This window comes from Branchiostoma floridae, unplaced genomic scaffold, assembly GCF_000003815.2.
Source record: "Branchiostoma floridae strain S238N-H82 unplaced genomic scaffold, Bfl_VNyyK Sc7u5tJ_1319, whole genome shotgun sequence".
Lineage (NCBI taxonomy): Eukaryota > Metazoa > Chordata > Leptocardii > Amphioxiformes > Branchiostomatidae > Branchiostoma > Branchiostoma floridae.
This window is the reverse complement of record NW_023365697.1, coordinates 73107-91511: the sequence shown is the minus strand read 5'-3', so window position 1 is coordinate 91511 and position 18405 is coordinate 73107. Positions and strand designations below refer to the sequence as shown.

Below are 18405 nucleotides of genomic sequence, written 5' to 3'. Positions count from 1 at the left end.
GGGAAAAAAAAAAGGGGAGGGGGGAAGGGGGGAGAAGAAAAGGAAAGGGGGAGGGAAAAGAGGAAGTAGAAAAAAAAGGGAAGGGAAGAGAGGGGGAGGGGGAGGGGAAAAAAAAAAAAAGAGAGAGGGGGAGAGAAGTCTGGGTAGAGACTAAGGATAGCCCTGGTCTCTTGGTCCATGGTCTCATAGCTCAGAAAGTATCACCATGGGACCATTTCAGGTCAGAAACCTTTCAAAACTTGGGGTGATGCTTGACAACCACTTCCCGCACCATGTGAAATGATTGAAATTTGTCAATCTTAAACTTGAAACCCCTAGCTGAAAACTGTGATAAAGCCTACAGGACAGAAGAACGACAACATGAACACAGGTATGGCACAGGGATCACCAAATAACAATAACCTTTTATTTTCCAGCGACGGTTCAACTGAAAGATGCACATACCCAAGCATGAGAGGCCAAGCATGAGGGGGCAGGCCTAGTGACGGTAGGATTCTTCATTCATGCCATTATGTAGTTTACATAGGGTCATTGTTCGTGTAGTAAATGCATGTTTTAAGTTATTTGCTGACTAATCTGGATGCCGAACTGTGACCAGGTCACAGACATTTAGCCAAGACCAAGCTGCTAATCTTTGACTCTTGGTCTGGGACCAACATGACCCCCTCCCCCTCCCTGGGAAATTATACCGTTTTGTTGTTGCCCTGGGTCCTGTGATACTGTGTTATGTTAACTAGCCTGCACCGTTCTTTTATTTAATCACAATTTAGAGGATTACCAAGAGGATTTACACAGAGATAGTGTTAGCATTAGCCTTTATTACTACATTGTACATGTAATATGGGATGTCTGAAGACCAAGATTAAACTTATATTATTTCAATCTTAGATGATTAGGCAAGACATGGCTTCAGATTGTTCCTGGGAAACAGGTATCCGCCTGTCTGCTCAATATGGGACGTCTGAGGACCAAAATTTAAAATCACACTGTTAATCTGGGAGGATTTGGCAAGATTTTGGCTTCAGTACATGTTCCTGGGAAACAGGTATCCGCCTGTCTGCCCAATATGGGACGTCTGAGGACCAAATTTAAAATCAGACTGTTATTAATCTGGGAGGATTAGGCAAGATTTTGGCTTCAGTACATGTTCCTGGGAAACAGGTATCCGCCTGTCTGCCCAATATGGGACGTCTGAGGACCAAAATTTGAAATTATACTGTTATTAATCTGGGAGGATTAGGCAAGATTTTGGCTTCAGCACATGTTCCTGGGAAACAGGTATCCGCCTGTCTGCCCAATATGGGACGTCTGAGGACCAAATTTAAAATCAGACTGTTATTAATCTGGGGAGGATTAGGCAAAGATTTTGGCTTCAGTACATGTTCCTGGGGAAACAGGTATCCGCCTGTCTGCCCAATATGGGACGTCTGAAGACCCAATTTAAAATCAGACTGTTATTAATCTGGGAGGATTAGGCAAGATTTTGGCTTCAGTACATGTTCCTGGGAAACAGGTATCCGCCTGTCTGCCCAATATGGGACGTCTGAGGACCAAATTTAAAATCAGACTGTTATTAATCTGGGAGGATTAGGCAAGATTTTGGCTTCAGTACATGTTCCTGGGAAACAGGTATCCGCCTGTCTGCCCAATATGGGACGTCTGAGGACCAGATTTAAAATCAGACTGTTATTAATCTGGGAGGATTAGGCAAGATTTTTGCTTCAGTACATGTTCCTGGGAAACAGGTATCCGCCTGTCTGCTCAATATGGGATGTCTGAGGACCAAATTTTAAAGTCAGACTTTTAATCTTAGAGGATTAGGCAAGATTTTGGCTGAAGACCAAGATTAAACTTAGATTATGTTAGTCTTAGAGGATTAGGCAAGACTTGTCTTCAGACTGTCCCTGGGAAACAGGCATTACCCTGTATAACCAATCTTAGACTATCGAAACAGAGAACAAATTATACTTGCAGTATTAGGACTGAATTGCACTGAAATCATAAACCATAACCATTAACACCACAAAAGCTGGTGTTTGGTGTTGAAAATACTTGAATGTTTAGATGTGTTGTTCGTCTGTCAATTCGACGAGGACCGCTTTTTGTCATCGGTGTCATCCACCCTTTAGTTTAGGATGGATTTTAGTTTCTAGATGATCATGACCATGTGACAAGTGACGCCATGACCGGGTAAATATGCAGTTCCTAAGCTGCAGTTCCTAAGCTACATTTACATTTATACTAGAGTCGCAAATTGCGCAAACCACATTGACACTAGTTCTCGATTTAGACGACTTTAATGTGACTTCAACCGTTCAGGCGGAGCCACATGAATCCTACTTTGGTGGTTTCGGCCAAAATCTGATTTGCAAGGCCTAGTGATAGTATGAATGGAACATAAGAAATTAAAAGTAAGAGTTGTAGGCTGACTTCCTTAAAGCAGTCTGCCTATACTGTTCTCCTCAAGTGAAGGGGGGGGGGGAACTAGGAATAGAAATGAGCTGACTTCTAAGCAGCTGGAGAACTTCTTCCCAGGTTTTGTTATTGAATGTTTTCTATCATCTTCCTTTGTATTTGGGTGGATTGTTTTTATACTTGTTAAATGTTGACTACCAACAAACACCTTACATGTAGGTTTCAAAATGTACTCTAGTTCCTAATTTGCTATAATGGCATATGATTCAGTCTATTTGGCGGCTCTGGCCAAGTTCTAGCAATAATTTTTGCATATTTATCTTGGAGTCGGACACTCAATGTACATCCTGCTCAATTTTGTGAGTATACATGCCAGATAACTACATTTCTTTATTACACAATGAGAAACTTGGGTGTGAGAATGTTAGAAGTCCTCTCTTGACTTGGTGAATAATGATTTGGTTTCACTAGTTTGATAGTTTTCTGTAGTCCCTGCTGATGTTCCAATTATCCAAAGTTATATGTATAAAACAACATGCTATGCACTTTTGACAAGGGTGATTAGGTGTTCTGCATTGATTTAAGTTGTTAAATAAGGCGGATTACCTGAAAATACAGTGTACCTGTAATAATGTTCAGTTTAACTTACAAACAAACTCTCCAATCTAATGCTTGAAATCAGTTGCGCTTGCTGAAATGGAATTTCTCACCAATAAAAACATGTGTCTATGCATCCATTTCCTTTCTGGCTCCACACTCTTTTATCTACTGTACTCTTGGAGTACCGTAATAAAGTTTAAAGCAACCTTATTGTTGCATTAAAAGTGAAAATATTCTGGATGATATTGACACTTACTACTCCATGTTACCAAATTAACATCATCATTTCATACTTTGGGCAGTTAAAAACAGCACAAAAACAAACTGCACAATTTTTACTGATGATGTTTTAGCTGCACATTAAATATTTGCTCCATGAATCTTGATATGGAATGGACTAGAGTTGCCTCATCTTATTATGTGCCAATAAATTGACTTTGAAAATTGAAGTTCTACTTCTAAGGCTAATGTCGCATAGTAAAAGCCATGTCCCTGTTCAACTTGTATGCTAACAGCACACGTACTTCCAGGAAATACATAGTAAGAATGCTTGCTCACTATCCTGAAAGGAGGCTCGTGGAGACTACAAAAAGAAGCTAACAGCAGAGTGCAAAATACAAACTTACACAGTTGTACTATCCAACCATTTATCACTTACTTCAAAACTCACATATCTGATTTGATAAATTTGGCTTTCCTAACAGAAAATCCAAAATCTAGAACATTGCTGGTGAGATACAGAGATAAGGACTTGATTGAAGTTGATTCTAGACAATTTATGCTGTATCGTTGTAAAGTATTACACGATAAGTAGAGCAATAAGTAGAGCTTCCTAGAGCAATAGGTGGCTAGCTGCCTAGAGCAGTCTGTTCTTTTATCAGTATAATGTTTACATATAGTAAGGTTCTTTTAGCACAACCAGAAAATAACTTACTTCCAACGTTTCAGTGTCTGTCAGACACCATCATCAGGGTGGAATGACGGGAACTACTTCTTGCTGCTACTAAAAGAACCTTACTATATGAATAATTGCCAACCTGATGAAGTTATTCACGGAAGTATAATGTTTAGTTTGATGACCAAAAGGTGAAGAGACTGTGCCTTCAATTTTTTTTAAATGATGGCCCTGTTTTTAATTTCCCCCTTGTAATATCATGTGCTCATGAGTCGATCACTTAAGTTGTGTAAGCACACTCACACTATGTTGTTTCAGGGCATAGTTGAATAGCAAATAGAGTTCTGGCTTTTGGACTCCATTTTGATACTGAGGTGGTGCACTTTATTATTTCCATAATATTTCACTATTTGTCACTATCGTTGATTTACATGATTTACATAACATTTTGCTTCTTGTAAGCCCCCCAAAAGTTGTGAGGTTTTGTATGTGTCACAATATATCTATCAGTGCTATTTCTGTGCGTTCATTACAGATTATTGGTGTAACATTACAGATCTAAATTCTGTGTGTTCTTTGCAACTCGTCTCTAAATAGGAAAAAGTAAAGTAAAGTGAAAAAGGCATTGCTGACTGTAATTTTACTAAATGAGAACATTATGCAGTCTTAAATGGGCATTCCACTCCAGAAGCGAGTATTATAATTCCTCTGAGAATAGATAATTATGTTTGAATAAAGATTGTTTGGTCCAATTTACCAAAAGTTTAAACTTTGGGCAAACATTGTAGCAAACGAGTTCTCGAATTCCCCTGAGGACCCATCCAATTTGCATTGTGGGCTGTTAGCTATAGGGGGAGGACGTGACTTTCACCATGGGAACAGATACAGTGGAAGCCGCTTAAATGCACACCCAATTTGCCAGCGAATTACGTGCAATTATCCGGCGTGTGCGATAATGAGTTGGTCATTTGGACCGCACCACCACGGGCGGAGGGGCCCAGAGTATGGGAGGTAGTACAACGCACAGTTTATTTACGTGTTACAGTAGTGCTGTACTCCGGACATCATATACATGTCTTCACGAAACATCGTACTGCAATGCACTTGAAATCGAAACTAAAAACAAGTTACTGTGTACGTTATTTAGCTTCCTGATCACGAAAGTTGGAAACTAAAGCACTGCACTGCCGAAGGCGAGTGTTATGTCCGTCTGTAGGCCCCGAGTCGCTGTGTTGTTTCCGACTGGCTGCCAAGAACATAAAAGCGCTGCATAAGTATTTCCCCGCGACCCTAATTACGTAATTAGCCAATGGACACATAGAGAACATTTGTTGTTGAGTATGTCATAGCAAGTTGTCTGCCAAATCGTAATGCCGGCTTTGACGACCTTTAGGGCGTCTCTTCATGGCGCCGAGACTGCCGACCCCACAATATCGCTTTCTTTTGATCCTAATAACAATTGCATACATGTTGTCAGTATAGCGACTTCACAAAGGCCGTTATCGGCTTATTTGTACCGTGTCTGACGATTTTAAGCACACATTTTTAGTCAATTTGCCGACGATGTTTGACAAATTTTCGTGCAGTGTTGGTGATTTTTTGTCGTGCAGATAAGCGAAGTTACTAACAATGGAGTGAATGGGAGACGGTTTGGGATTTTGGGATTCCGTGCAATTACCCGAAGTGTGCATTTATCCGAGGTGCAATTAACTGGCTTCCACTGTACTGGTTACTAAAAGTATGAATTTTGATACTATGCTGTTTTAGGATCACTTTTTGAGTGATCCTAATACACAAACGTCATCAGAACATTTGTGGGTCATTCTTTATAGTAATTTTTCCATGTATAAAAGTAGCCTTTTTAGAGCAGAATGGTTCATAAAAGTGACCAAATCTCTGTATTCCAAGAGTCGCTTAGCTTCAAACTTTTGTGTACCTTCCTAGATGTCCAATAGTCACTCTTTCACTTTGGTTAGCGGCAAGCGAATAGAAAAATATCATCTAACGGAAAATAACACTCGCTTCTGGAGTGGAATGCCCCTATAATTATCTGAGTTAATGCATACCTTTGTTGGCTTGTAATTTTAAAAATTGTACATAAAGGAAACATAATTTTGCAACTTGCTAAATCTTACAAGGTCTGCAACTCTACTGCTGCAGTACATTATACTAGCAAACTATCAAAAGATGTATTGGACTATTGCAACAGCCAACAATTGATAGACAATGGTGTGAAATATTCCTCCTTTGTGGGTGTGTCCGTGTGTCCTCTCTAGAAATCTATACCAGATTCTCTCTAGAAATCTATACCAGATTCAAGGATTCGGAGTGGAGAAATATCGAATGGAATTCCAAGTGCTTTTAGCTAGGAATTAATTTTAGGGCGTCCAAAGTAATCGGAGTGATCTGCGGCGCGAAGCAGGCGAGCATTGTAGAGGGTCCGGGGGTAACCCCCCCCCCCCGGAAAATTTTGAAATCATAACCCTCTGAAATGCTATTTCCTGCACTTTGAGGTGCATATTTTGTAGAATTCAGCCAAGATTTTTTTGTGTCTGTTACAATATGTTTGCCCTGACTGAGGCTGGGAGGAAAAATTTGGGCGTCCGTAGTGCGTCTTGCTTAAAAGTATTGCGTCCGATTTCTTATGTTTGTTAGGACAGTGCGTCTAAATGACACGTTGACGCATGCCTAGCTAAAAGCCTGGGTACGTTTATTATTTTTTTGAAAATTGCTAACTAGGGACCCCGAACTATTGAAAGTTTTTCTGCCCATATTTCTGCCGTATTTTTGCTCAAAATTCACTATTTGTTGGCCAAAGCGGCACTGATTTCCCCGCCGCTGTACTCCAAACATCATAGCGATTACATGGTAAACCGAAACATATCGGTCCATTTTGCTACGAGTCTTATGACCCTACAAAGTAAATGTTATTATTGGGACGAAATAAGATGCCACACTGACGTTTTGAAAGACAATTTTAATAACTTTTACAGTCTCTGTTTACATCGTAAATGAACACACTGATCACATGTATACCAGCACCATGCACGGGGCGACCGTGCGGTTCCATGTGCTATCAGCAGCGACAACGAGGCAGAAGAATAATTCCTTCACATAAAGAAACAACAACTAGAACCTTGGTTCCCCTGTAATGAGAGTTTTGAGGCCGCAAATTCTCCAAAATCGGCAGGAATTTGTCGGTGAAAATAGCTCCAAACTGGATCGAAACCGATCAAACATGGCTGTCATTTGTAACCCGCGGTGACAGTAAAACTAGCACCTTGTTCCATAGGAGCCATTAAAATGATGTGAAAATGATTTTATTTCGGGGTAATGATGGACACAGAATACCATTTATATTTCTTGAGTGTTAACTTTTAAAAATGATAGTAAGATTTTCTCATTTTAGCGGTTTCTAGTGTCATAATCTGTAACATACATGTATCAGTGGCCTGAGATCATGAGGTACTTTTACAGACGAGCTCTCACAAAAACTTTGTGAACAGGAGTTTATGAACAAAACGACATTTTGGGGGTGTTGATGTATGTTTTAACTGGTGGTAATGTCTAAAAGAAAAGAAGGTTGAGTACTTGCAGCTATATAATTATTTGAATGATATGCCAATAATTATAAGTAATATACAACAATTTTCGTTGATTACTTGCTTCAAGTTCCAAGTTGAAAAATGCATGTATCATTTTCACTTGTTGAATTTGAAAGCACTGTTAGGGGTCATAGCGGGGAACCTATATATATGCCCATTTGTTTTCAACATTAGGGATATTATGAATTTATTTTCTACATAGTATATACCTTTTATTACAGCGGTTTCTCTCTCTCTCTCTATATATATATATAGTATATACCTTTTGTTACAAAATGGGTCATAGCAGGTAATAACTTATGCCCAATTTTTTTCAACATTAGGGATATTATGAATTTATTTTCTACATAGTATATAACGTTACCTTTTATTACAAAATGGAGAAAATTATATAATTCGAACAAGATCGTTATAGTTAATAATATTTTACATTATTCATAAAGCTAACTGAAATGGTGCTCAGGTATTAGTAAATAAAAAAAAAAGAACCTACCTGCTTATTATCTTCCCTTGGACAGAAGTAGCATGGACACAGTCTACATGGCAATTTGGCAATTTTCCCGGGGGCATGTTTATTCCGGGGGTATGTTTATTTGGGACTTGAGAGTAATAAGATGAAGCAACTCAATCCAATTCCATGGCAACATTCAGGGAGCAAGTATTTTTATTGATACCACTGGCGTGAGGACGCTGTGAAGTCTACCCTTTGTGGGTTACAATATTTAGGAATCCTAACTCAGTAACTGGCTTCAGCTACTTCACAATCAAGGGGTTCACATGGGGTGAAAATTCAACTTCATTTTATTCTTTTTTTGTTGTTAGCAGTTCGAAGGTACATACCTTAGGCATTATACTCCTAAAGGATTTTGCAGAATCTGATAAAGAAGTGATGGTCTACATAAAACAATACAACACAATGCTTCCCATGTCATCAAACCAGCAATATGCATCTTTCTTCAATACATGCCACATAGTTAAATTGGACAAGATAAACAGTAGTGTAGGGGGTACGGACGCTACACATTACTTACTATGTAATACTATGTTTACTTTATTCCTTGTATAATGTAGCTCTACCAAACTAGTGTTCTTATATTCTTATATTTTGGGGAATATCAAATATCATCTCACGCCCATCTCGCTGCTTTGGAATGGACCATTTTTTAAGTCTGGGGGATGTACCAAATGACACTGGATTTGTGGAGGAAACCGCAGAAAAATGCAGCTCAAATTCATTAAAAAATCACATTTTCAATTTTAGAGATAAAAGTCAACCATTCATAACTGTGAAAACTGTAATTAATGTATTGAATCAGAATTGTAGCAGTTGGAGAGCAATTTTCATAGCAATTTGTTCTAGTATATAGTAATATCTGTAATCACCTCAAACTGTCATTAAAAAAAATCATAAACTTGTGGGATTTACTTTAATAATAGTACAGAAATTAAGGGGGGCACGGACGCTACAGATTTTTTTTTTTGGAAATGACATCCTGGGCTTTGCTTGTAAATAAATATGTAAGAGTGTGCTAATAATCTTATTCTACTTCTGAACTTATACTAGTACAAACACACATAATACCTTACTTTTACATACAAAGACAACACCAATATAAGCAATTAGCTGCTACAGACTTAGATATAACATTGGAAACTGTTAACATGTGGGTAAAATGGGAAAATAGCATTTTAAAGGACAAATTTTGTTGTCCAACGAAGCTAAATCAAATGACATTTTATTAGAGAGAAAAGTATTTTGGACGACGACCAACGCCCCAAACATATTTTCGCCATGTCGTCGTGAGCGTCAAAGGCACAAGCCGTACGTCGCAAGGTAGTTACAGAAAAACCTAATTTTATGCATTCGAGGAGTAAATTTTGCCTGAAACTACGCTAAGTTTGACACTGAAATCTGTATGAAAAGGTTTTTGGGGGCGACGCTTACGCAACATATTTTTACCCGAAGCGGCAAGGAGGCTCAGAGAAATTCTGAAATCTGGACCCTTTGAAACACCATTTCCTGCATTTCAGGGGCTCTATCTGGCATTTGAATTCGTGGGAATAACTTGTTACGAAGAATTTCTTGGTAACGCGTAACAGTGAATTCGGGATAACAAATAATGATTAACGTTGAATTAAAATGACCAATAACGCTTCACGAAGAATATACCAATAACGATTAACGTTGAATTAGAGCGGGTCCGTAACGATTAACGGTGAATTAAAATGGCTCATAACGCTTACTCTCATGTCCCAAATAAACATACCTTCTGGAATAAACATACCCCCCGGACAAATCCTCAATATCTAATAAACATACCCCCCGGAATAAACATACCCCCCGGAAAATTACCAAATTGACAAGTATTTAACTGTGACCATGCTACTTCTGTCCAAAGAAAAGAAGATTCTTTTTATTCATTTATGCCTAAGAACCACATCAGTTGTATAAATAATGAGCTGAAGAACTATAACGTTAGATAGATATCTTGTTCGAAGTATATTTTCTCCATTTTGTAATAAAAGGTACGGTGTTTTATTTATTTATTTGAAACAGTGAAACCTACCTTATGGGTCACCTGAGTATAGGGGCCACTTAGCCATTGCGGTCAGTTTTCGTCGTTCCCTTAGATTTTTTAATTTCCATTGACCTAAGCATTAAGAAATAGTCGATAGCGGTCACCTGTCGAATGCGGTCACGGCCAGACGATTTTCGGTCCGGTCGCTATGCCAGCACTGCCGATAGCGGTCACCGGCGCGACTGGCGGGGTTCACTTTTTTTCAATTTCTGCACTACACCAGCAAAATGTAGGCTCAACTTGGACGATTTACGAAGGAAACGTTGAATAAAGAAACATTATACAAAATTATGTGATTTTATGCGAAGTTTTTCCACCAAAGTGTTGTTGAATAAGAACGAAGGCGTTTTCTCTCCTCTCGACTCTTTGCACTCTAACCTTCTCTACATCGTCATTTCTGTGCATACTGGAAGACTATATGGACAGATTTTACAAATAGACCGTTCATGTATCTGATGTTTTAGGTTCTTGAAATGCATGTACGCTGTCCCAATTTTCGTATTCCGCGGGCCAAAAATGGAAATCTCCGTCTTCGCGTAATGTTCCAAGATGGCGTCGGCAGCAGATAAACAAGGTCACTAGGGGTCAGTGGGCGACTCCATTTTTACCAAGGTAAAATGTCGCAACAAGAATTCTCATGTGTAGCACGGTATAAAAACGATTAAAGTCTATTACATGAAAGTTATTTATGTGCAAACTAGACTAAGGCTGATTTTTGCCAAAGAAATAAGCATACGTAGAGAAAATTTATTTCGACGTGACCATCTCGGCATAATGGTACATGCATCTACAGAGGAAAGTGTTTGTGGCGGTTTGAAGCTTAGAAATGATTATGAACTTGCTGTTTTTACCGACGAATTCCTGCCGTTTTGGAGAATATGCGGCATCAAAACTCATATCACAAGGAAAACGAAGTTATAATTGTTATTTTTACGTCCAGCATTTATTATGTGAACGAATCACTCTTCCGCCTTGCTGCCAAAAGCGCATGGAACCACAAGACCAGAAATTCCTCGTGCAAGGTGCTGGTTTACGATGAAGACAGAGACTGTAAACTACTACTAAATTAAAACTAATAGTTATTTATGTAAAAATTGTATTTCAAAACGTCAGTGCGGTATCTTATTTTTCCCCAAGAACAACATTTACTTAGTAACGTCATAGCGAGATGGAACGAAATCACCGAAAGAGTACCGCGTACGCGGTCAAAGCGCGGGGAAATCCGCGCTGTTTCGCCCGAAAAATAGTGAATTTTGTGCAAAAATACCGCGGAAGTATGGGCAGAAACCCCAAAAGCTTCAATTCCTTGTGGGTCCTGGCTTAGCAAAGCCCCAATTTTCAGAAAAAAAATAAACGTACCGTCCAAAATAAGAACGTACCGGGTGGATTGTGAGGCTGAAAAAAATAAACGTCCCGGTACGTTTATTTGGGACATGAGAGTAACGGAAAAAGGGATGTAGGCCCTCCTGAGTCTCTTCTCTTTTCTTCGCAATTCAGATTAATCGGGGCCAGATGTAATAGCGAAGAGGAGAAAGAGACTCAGGAGCTATATTACAGCTGGATACCATTTCTCTGTTAGATCAAAGGTTAAGAATTTACAAAATTCTTTTTGTGACAGCAGGTTCCTTGTTGTGTAAAATGCAGGTGATGGTCAGGTTTGATTTTGGGCCTAATTGACTTTGAACCTGGTACAGAATGTTGATTCTTGTGTTAATTGGGGGGGTTACCTCACATCTGCTTGGTTTTGATTATTAACAGAAGTGACTCTGGAGGTGCAGAGATAAGGCTACATAAGGGTCAGGTTACATTACCATCTGCTTTAAAGTGAGCTACATGTATGCCATTTACTAAAAGGGTAGTCTCCTACGGTGCCTTAGAAATAGTATCAAAGCTGGCAAAGGAGTATAGCCGGCCAAAGCGAGATAGCCGGCCAAAGGGAGTCAAACGGGCACCTGGTGCCGCTATACTAAGTCCCTTACCAGCTTTGATACTATTTCTAAGGCACCGTAGGGTCTGCTTGGAGACTACTAAAAGGGGTTTGTCTGGATATTTGTGGTCAGTGAACCTTAAGAACCTTTGTATTGATTAGAGTAGCTGGATAGGTTTTGGGAAGATGAATGTCAAAGTCAATTTTGGCCCTTAAGGGGGCACACCCCAGTTGGCGGCGGCATACCCTAAAGTCTAGCGACCAGCTCTACCAGGGAAGTATCCAGAAGCAAAATAACTGTATATAGGGTGAAAGGCTATTCCTTTAGCTACAAGAAGACCAACTGAGTTTCGATCCTTTAATTTTTTTAAATTAGAGACAAAACATTATTTTCATGTAAAAAATAATGCAAAAAATCGGGCATTTTGGCATTGAAAGAAAAACACGACTGATACTGTCAGAAAGAGGAAAACCTAACGAGTAATCTAGCCAATTATAAAGAAAATACTAGTACTATTATATAATAGTTTTTTAATTATCCACGGCGCGCGGCATTACAACTTGGCTTCACACAGCGCTTCAGAGGTCAATCTAGGTCACTGGCCTGTTTACATTGCTGGCTTAAGGATTTCCGGAAATGAGAGTAGGGCCGAAACACGATTTGCACCCAAAACACCCCATTTTCTACGCTTTTCAGCCATGTTAGCGTTTAATGTCACTTCGCAGTGAATAATGAGGAGGAATATAGCCGGCTAGGGAACAGCACGCGATCTGTGTGCTGTTCCCTGGCCAGCTGTATTCCTCTGGCCGGCTTACTCCTCTATGTACCATTTCTACAATTTTTCCAGCGATCCGGAGTCTGGTAGAGACTAGGAAATTAGGGTTTGTATAGTTAGTGTGATGGTATCATGATCCCTTGGTAAATGATACTTTCATTTCTTATGTGTGACATGAGTAACTTCTAATTAGTTAAATGTTAATTAGTTGATTACCATGCAAGATTAAGATGTAAATGTGATAGTCATTTGTATACTTCATTATAAAATGGAATTCTGCCAAAGGAACCTTACCTTACCTTACCTAGTCCCATCCTCATAAAAAAAAGGAACAGACTCTCACAAATACAATGTACCAGGTTTGGGGAATGAATGTCTAAAACTGCTACTAGTAGTATTAGGTTACATGCAGCTTTTGCTCTCAACTGATAATATGTCAGAAAAAAAAATGGGTACACTTGATTGTGAAGTAGCCGCTAGTTTCTGCATCATTTTTAACCGCTCAAAGTATGAAATAACTAGAGATCCACGATCACATCCCTTTGCCAAATAATCAACCATTAGAGGGGCCCATTTTTTACCTTTACCTTCCTTTTTGCCACCCCTACCCACCTACCAAATATCATGGAAATCCATCCGCAACATCTTGAGTTCTCTTGTTCACTGCCACCTACAGCACCATAGGAAAAAGCCAGATAAACCATTTTCGCACTTGACCTTCCTCTTTACAACCGCCAGTCAACCGATTGTCTTCCGGAAGTTTTGATTGACATCCATCACTCTTCTTCAGCATCACTTAAATGAAAACCTCTGGAGTACAACATGTATGCTGTCCCCAAACAAGTGCACAAAAATTCAACTCCCGCTACAGTGCCCTAGGAAAACACTAGGTACACGGTTTTGGAACTTGCCCTTCCTTTCTACAACCACTACACACCTACCAAAAAGTTCCTTCCACAATTTCTCAAGTTATATGCTGTTGACCTACATATAGACCTATGGAATAACTGAATACATAGCCTTCTTGGTGAAGGCAATGGTGTAAATGTGGGAATATGGCTATATAGTGCAGTACTAGTAGATATCAATGTCATACAGATTGCCTCATCAAGAATATATTTCTACTTAAAACAATCTGATATTGCTTAGGTTGAAAAGCTTACTACATTATAATTATATGCTATGCTAAATATACCCCAAAGTCAAGTTCTCATTTTTATTATGTCAAACCTGGGCCGTGAAAACGACATAAATAAAATACAACATGGTGTATTCCACATCACCCTTGGTCACAGCTCTCCCGTGGGTCGGATCACCCCCCGGCCTTCAGCCAATCCGACCCGCGGTTGGTCTGGTACCTCAGGTGATACGGAATACACTGTGTTGTATTCTATATGTATCACATAAACCCATCATACTCATAGTTCAGGGCTTTCATTCCATGTGCAACTTGCCAGAGATCCCTGAAGGAATTTCAGAAGTTCTGGGTTTTCCATCAATCTTGCTGAGACGCTTCAAACTAAATGTTGTTCTTGGGGCAGTAAGATACAGCACTGATGTTTTGATTGTATTATGTAAAGCAACTTTGTCTATCTTTTTTACTCTGTGACTGGAGGGTAACCTCCAGCAACAGAGTCTTGTAATCACTTGTTCGTTGAGTGTTTGCACCTATATCTATGTTCCGTATGCCGCAATCACATTTGGATTGGCATGTCGTCTGTACTCGGTTGGGAAATGATGCACGTTCTTTTTTTTCGCCGTAGCTGTTTTTATTATGGATGTAATGATTTCAGTTTTCACCCTTACGCCGTCCGGTATAGTGGTTCAGGTCTTCCTTATGATCGCGCCTTAGTTCTTGTGGTAATTGGACACCGTCAAGCAGATGTTGTCCTCGTCAGAATATGCCATCTCGTTCGGGCTTTGCGTTTCCAGTATTGAGGTTGGTTTGACAAAGCATACTGTTAACATTTTGCGCGGTGGATAGTCATATACATTTTATAGTTAGAACGTGACTGTTTGATCCTTGGGATCTTTTTTTTTTTCTCGGTAGCTGCTTCATTATCGATGTAATAATTTGAGAAATCACCCCTATTTCCCTGGTATTGTGGAATAGCTGGCCTATAGACGATGGGGTTTGGCAATTACTTATCTCCAATCAGATATGGGGTTACGTTATGTCCACAGCTGTCACTGACCCACTTTTTAAAATGATGTGCATCTCAGGTAACCATTGTGAAGCTGTGTTGTTGTTTTCATTTGGTGTTGTTCGATTGAGATGCTGATTTCGCTGTTAATGCGTACAGGACTGTGTTTTAAATTTGGCAGTGATACTAGTGATAGGTATGTTAGCTTTTAAGTAAGTTATTGGTATAACCTGATGTGATGTGTTCTGTATGCATGTGATATAAACTCCGAGTCATACACCACAGAAAACATCACAACCGACATAAACCATAATTAGGTCACAGAGTATGTTACCTACGGTCACTTGTTCATTATTAACTTAAACAGGGCTCGAAATAGGTCACATGTATATGCAAGTTTGTGCATGGAAAATTGTGTGGTGCAAGTATTCTGAGACCAAACTTGCACCAGTGCAAGTTGGTTTTATTCAATGTTACCTGACATTAGAAAAAGAATTACACACATCAAAAATGCTACCTGCCCTTGCAAGGTAAAAGAAAATAACCCTGAATTAAAAAAAAGCCTTGTTTTCTTCATGGAGGTTAGACATCCAGGTAAACAATACTTAAACTTAAAGACAATTCCATCTCTACAATTCTAACTGTTCTTATGGTGTTGTCTTAGCGTATACTAGGAACTATCCAAACATGAATTGCATATTACTAGTAGTTAGATTTGCATACAAGTTAGTGACTTAGACAAGTCCAACTGTTTTTTTCCAGTTAGACGTACTTGTATCGAGTTGTTCTGCCACTTTAATCTACAGTAGAAGCCAGTTAATTGCATGTCGGCATAAATGTACCCTTCGGTCAATTGCACGGTATCCCAAACCAGCACCCATTCTCTCCACTGTTAGTGACTTGGCTTATCTGTACAACAATACGTCACCAATGCCAGATAATTGCACAAAAATTGTCAAACATCGTCCAAAAAATTGACTGAAAATACGTGTTAAAATTGGCACACGCGGTACAATTAGGCCGATAGTTGCCTGTGTAAAGGTACAATACCGCTAACATGTATGAAATTGTTATCAGCAGGAAAAGAAATAAAAATTGTGAGAGGTCGTGGGCGGTTCCCGGTCCTGTCGGCGCCATAAAGAGATGCGCACCCACTAATGGCCGTCAAAGCCGGCATTATGATTTTACCTTATTTGCATAATCAGATGGGAAAATATATAAAATTCTTCACTTGAAAGCAAGACTGCAACCAAAAGCTCGTGCTCAGACGATTTCATTTTGGTACTCAAGGGCTGAGATACAATTTTTTCCCACAGTCAGAAAATAGGAGCAGTGAATCCGTTAACCAAGACATTAAGATGGACTGGCCTAACGTTAACATAATAACAGTTAGTGCTTTGAGCAACCTGATATTTCAGAGGGAGCAAGGTCATACACCTCCCATATGGTAGACCTATCCATGGTTAGATTATACTGCTAACAACCCTCATAATATGATAATTGGCCATATGGTTAGCTTATCATGCCAAAATTAAGAGTGTATTGACATAACATTCTCAGTCTGAATTCCACTCCTTCCAATGTAAGTTAGATACACTGCCATCTCCCTTTTCACTATATGGTCTCAAATTGAGATTCAAATTCACGGATGTTGCTAATAAGGTTGCCAAACTCTAGTTGATGAGTTTGTTTGACTTTACCAAATAGCATATAAAATAAAATGTAATGAGTAACACATTTATGTCTACAGACATCTTTCTACATAACAGAACGGGTTTATTTGGCAAAGGTATGTGTCTGGGGAACTCTAGTTCTTGTTACAATGTTTATGGTGTCTATTTTAAAAAAAGGTAGCCATCATGTTTTTTTTTTTTTTGGTACCAATCTTGTTTTTTTTCGACCTACCTGATTATTGTTGTAGTCTGTAGAGGATGTCATCAAAAAAAAATTACTTGCTGTGGCCTTGGAATAAATGTATGTAGTCAAACATGCCCTCTTCAAGCCAACTCAAGTCTTTTGAGCCCCACATTTTAAACTCCTAATCCTATAACTGCTTATATGATCACCAGATTTTCGGAGAATGATGAAAAACATGAAGGTTGTAAGAAATTTGACGTAATATAACATCATTATGGCATCATCCGTGTGATTGTATTGGCAAGAACCATAAAACCAGAAAAATAGGGTATATCCAGAAAACCTCAAGGTACTAATGCATTAGAAATGTAACAATTAAATAGTGTGGATAACAGAAAAATTTTGCCTGCTATGACTTGTGTGCAGTACGAATTGCCATCAGTCGGTTGCAAAAAAGATGCAACTTTGCCAGACCTAAAGACTTCCAGCATATATTTTGCGCCACTTGAGACATTCAGCCTGTGTTTTTTGTGACTTATGTTTGACTGTATGAAGGTGCATATTTCCCCCTATATGTGGCCAGTCATGCACCTTCTTTGAATACGACTGACAGACACATACTACTCGTAATGTTTATGGTGCCATGCCTGAAGCTAAGATGTATAACTTGTAATGGGGATGGCTGGTTTTTGGGAAGGTTGCCCTTTGCTGGATTTCATATCATACAATATAATTTTGAACTGAATGAATGAATGAATGAATGAATGAATGAATGAATGTGTCATGCGTTAGAACGCCCAGCCCACGTGGGCTTATAAGACACACATAATATAAATCATAATTGAACATAGGATATTATAACATAGAAGAACGTCAGGAACATAATCGGTAACTGTTATACAGATCAGCCAACAGACCAGATATCAAATCATAATCAGCTAAATCAAAACCATCAAATAAAGGTTTTGCAGAGCTAAACAGAGCAGAGTTTATACAGAAAATAAGGAAAACATAATACATGTAGTAGACAGGAACAAAATCGGTAACCATAATGATTATACAAATCGGATAACAGACCAGATATCAAATCATAATCACATAAATCAAAACCACCAAACAAGGGTTTCACAGAACTAAACAGGCCAGAGTTTATACGCAGAAGATACTGAAAACATAATAGTACAATAATAGTAGTACATAAGTGGACAGGTTGTGTATTCATGTGTATAATCGCCTTCTTCTTTTATTCCAAGCTTTGCGTATGAAGTTAGAAATTTCGGGGACCCCCTCTTCAAACAGCCACTTAATTCTGAATTCGTCCCTTTCCCAGATGACCTCTGGGCATTTGCCAAACATTTTGCAAAAGATACTTTCTCGTAAGTCGTCATAAAAGGGCAGTAGAAAAGAAAGTGTGCCTCGCTTTCTACCTCACCCAGGCTACACATTGTGCAGATTCTATTTTCCTCAGGTATTGCTTGATACCGCCCGGTTTCAATGTACAATGGTAATATCCCTGCTCGGAACTGCGCACAAAGGGATCTTTGGCTTTTACACAGGTTCATTTTAACATAAAGTTCTGTACAGTAGGCATCCTTAAATAATCTATA

General features: G+C 39.0%; 1 long non-coding RNA gene across 2 annotated transcripts in view; it reads left to right on the top strand.

Annotated features, from left to right (window-relative positions):
• LOC118407348 overlaps positions 1-18405 on the top strand; it is a 25752-nt gene that overhangs the window by 4357 nt on the left and 2990 nt on the right. For both annotated transcript variants that reach the window (XR_004830140.1, XR_004830139.1), the window contains exon 2: positions 417-487. This is a non-coding gene — a long non-coding RNA (uncharacterized LOC118407348). The remainder of the gene's footprint in view (positions 1-416; positions 488-18405) is intronic.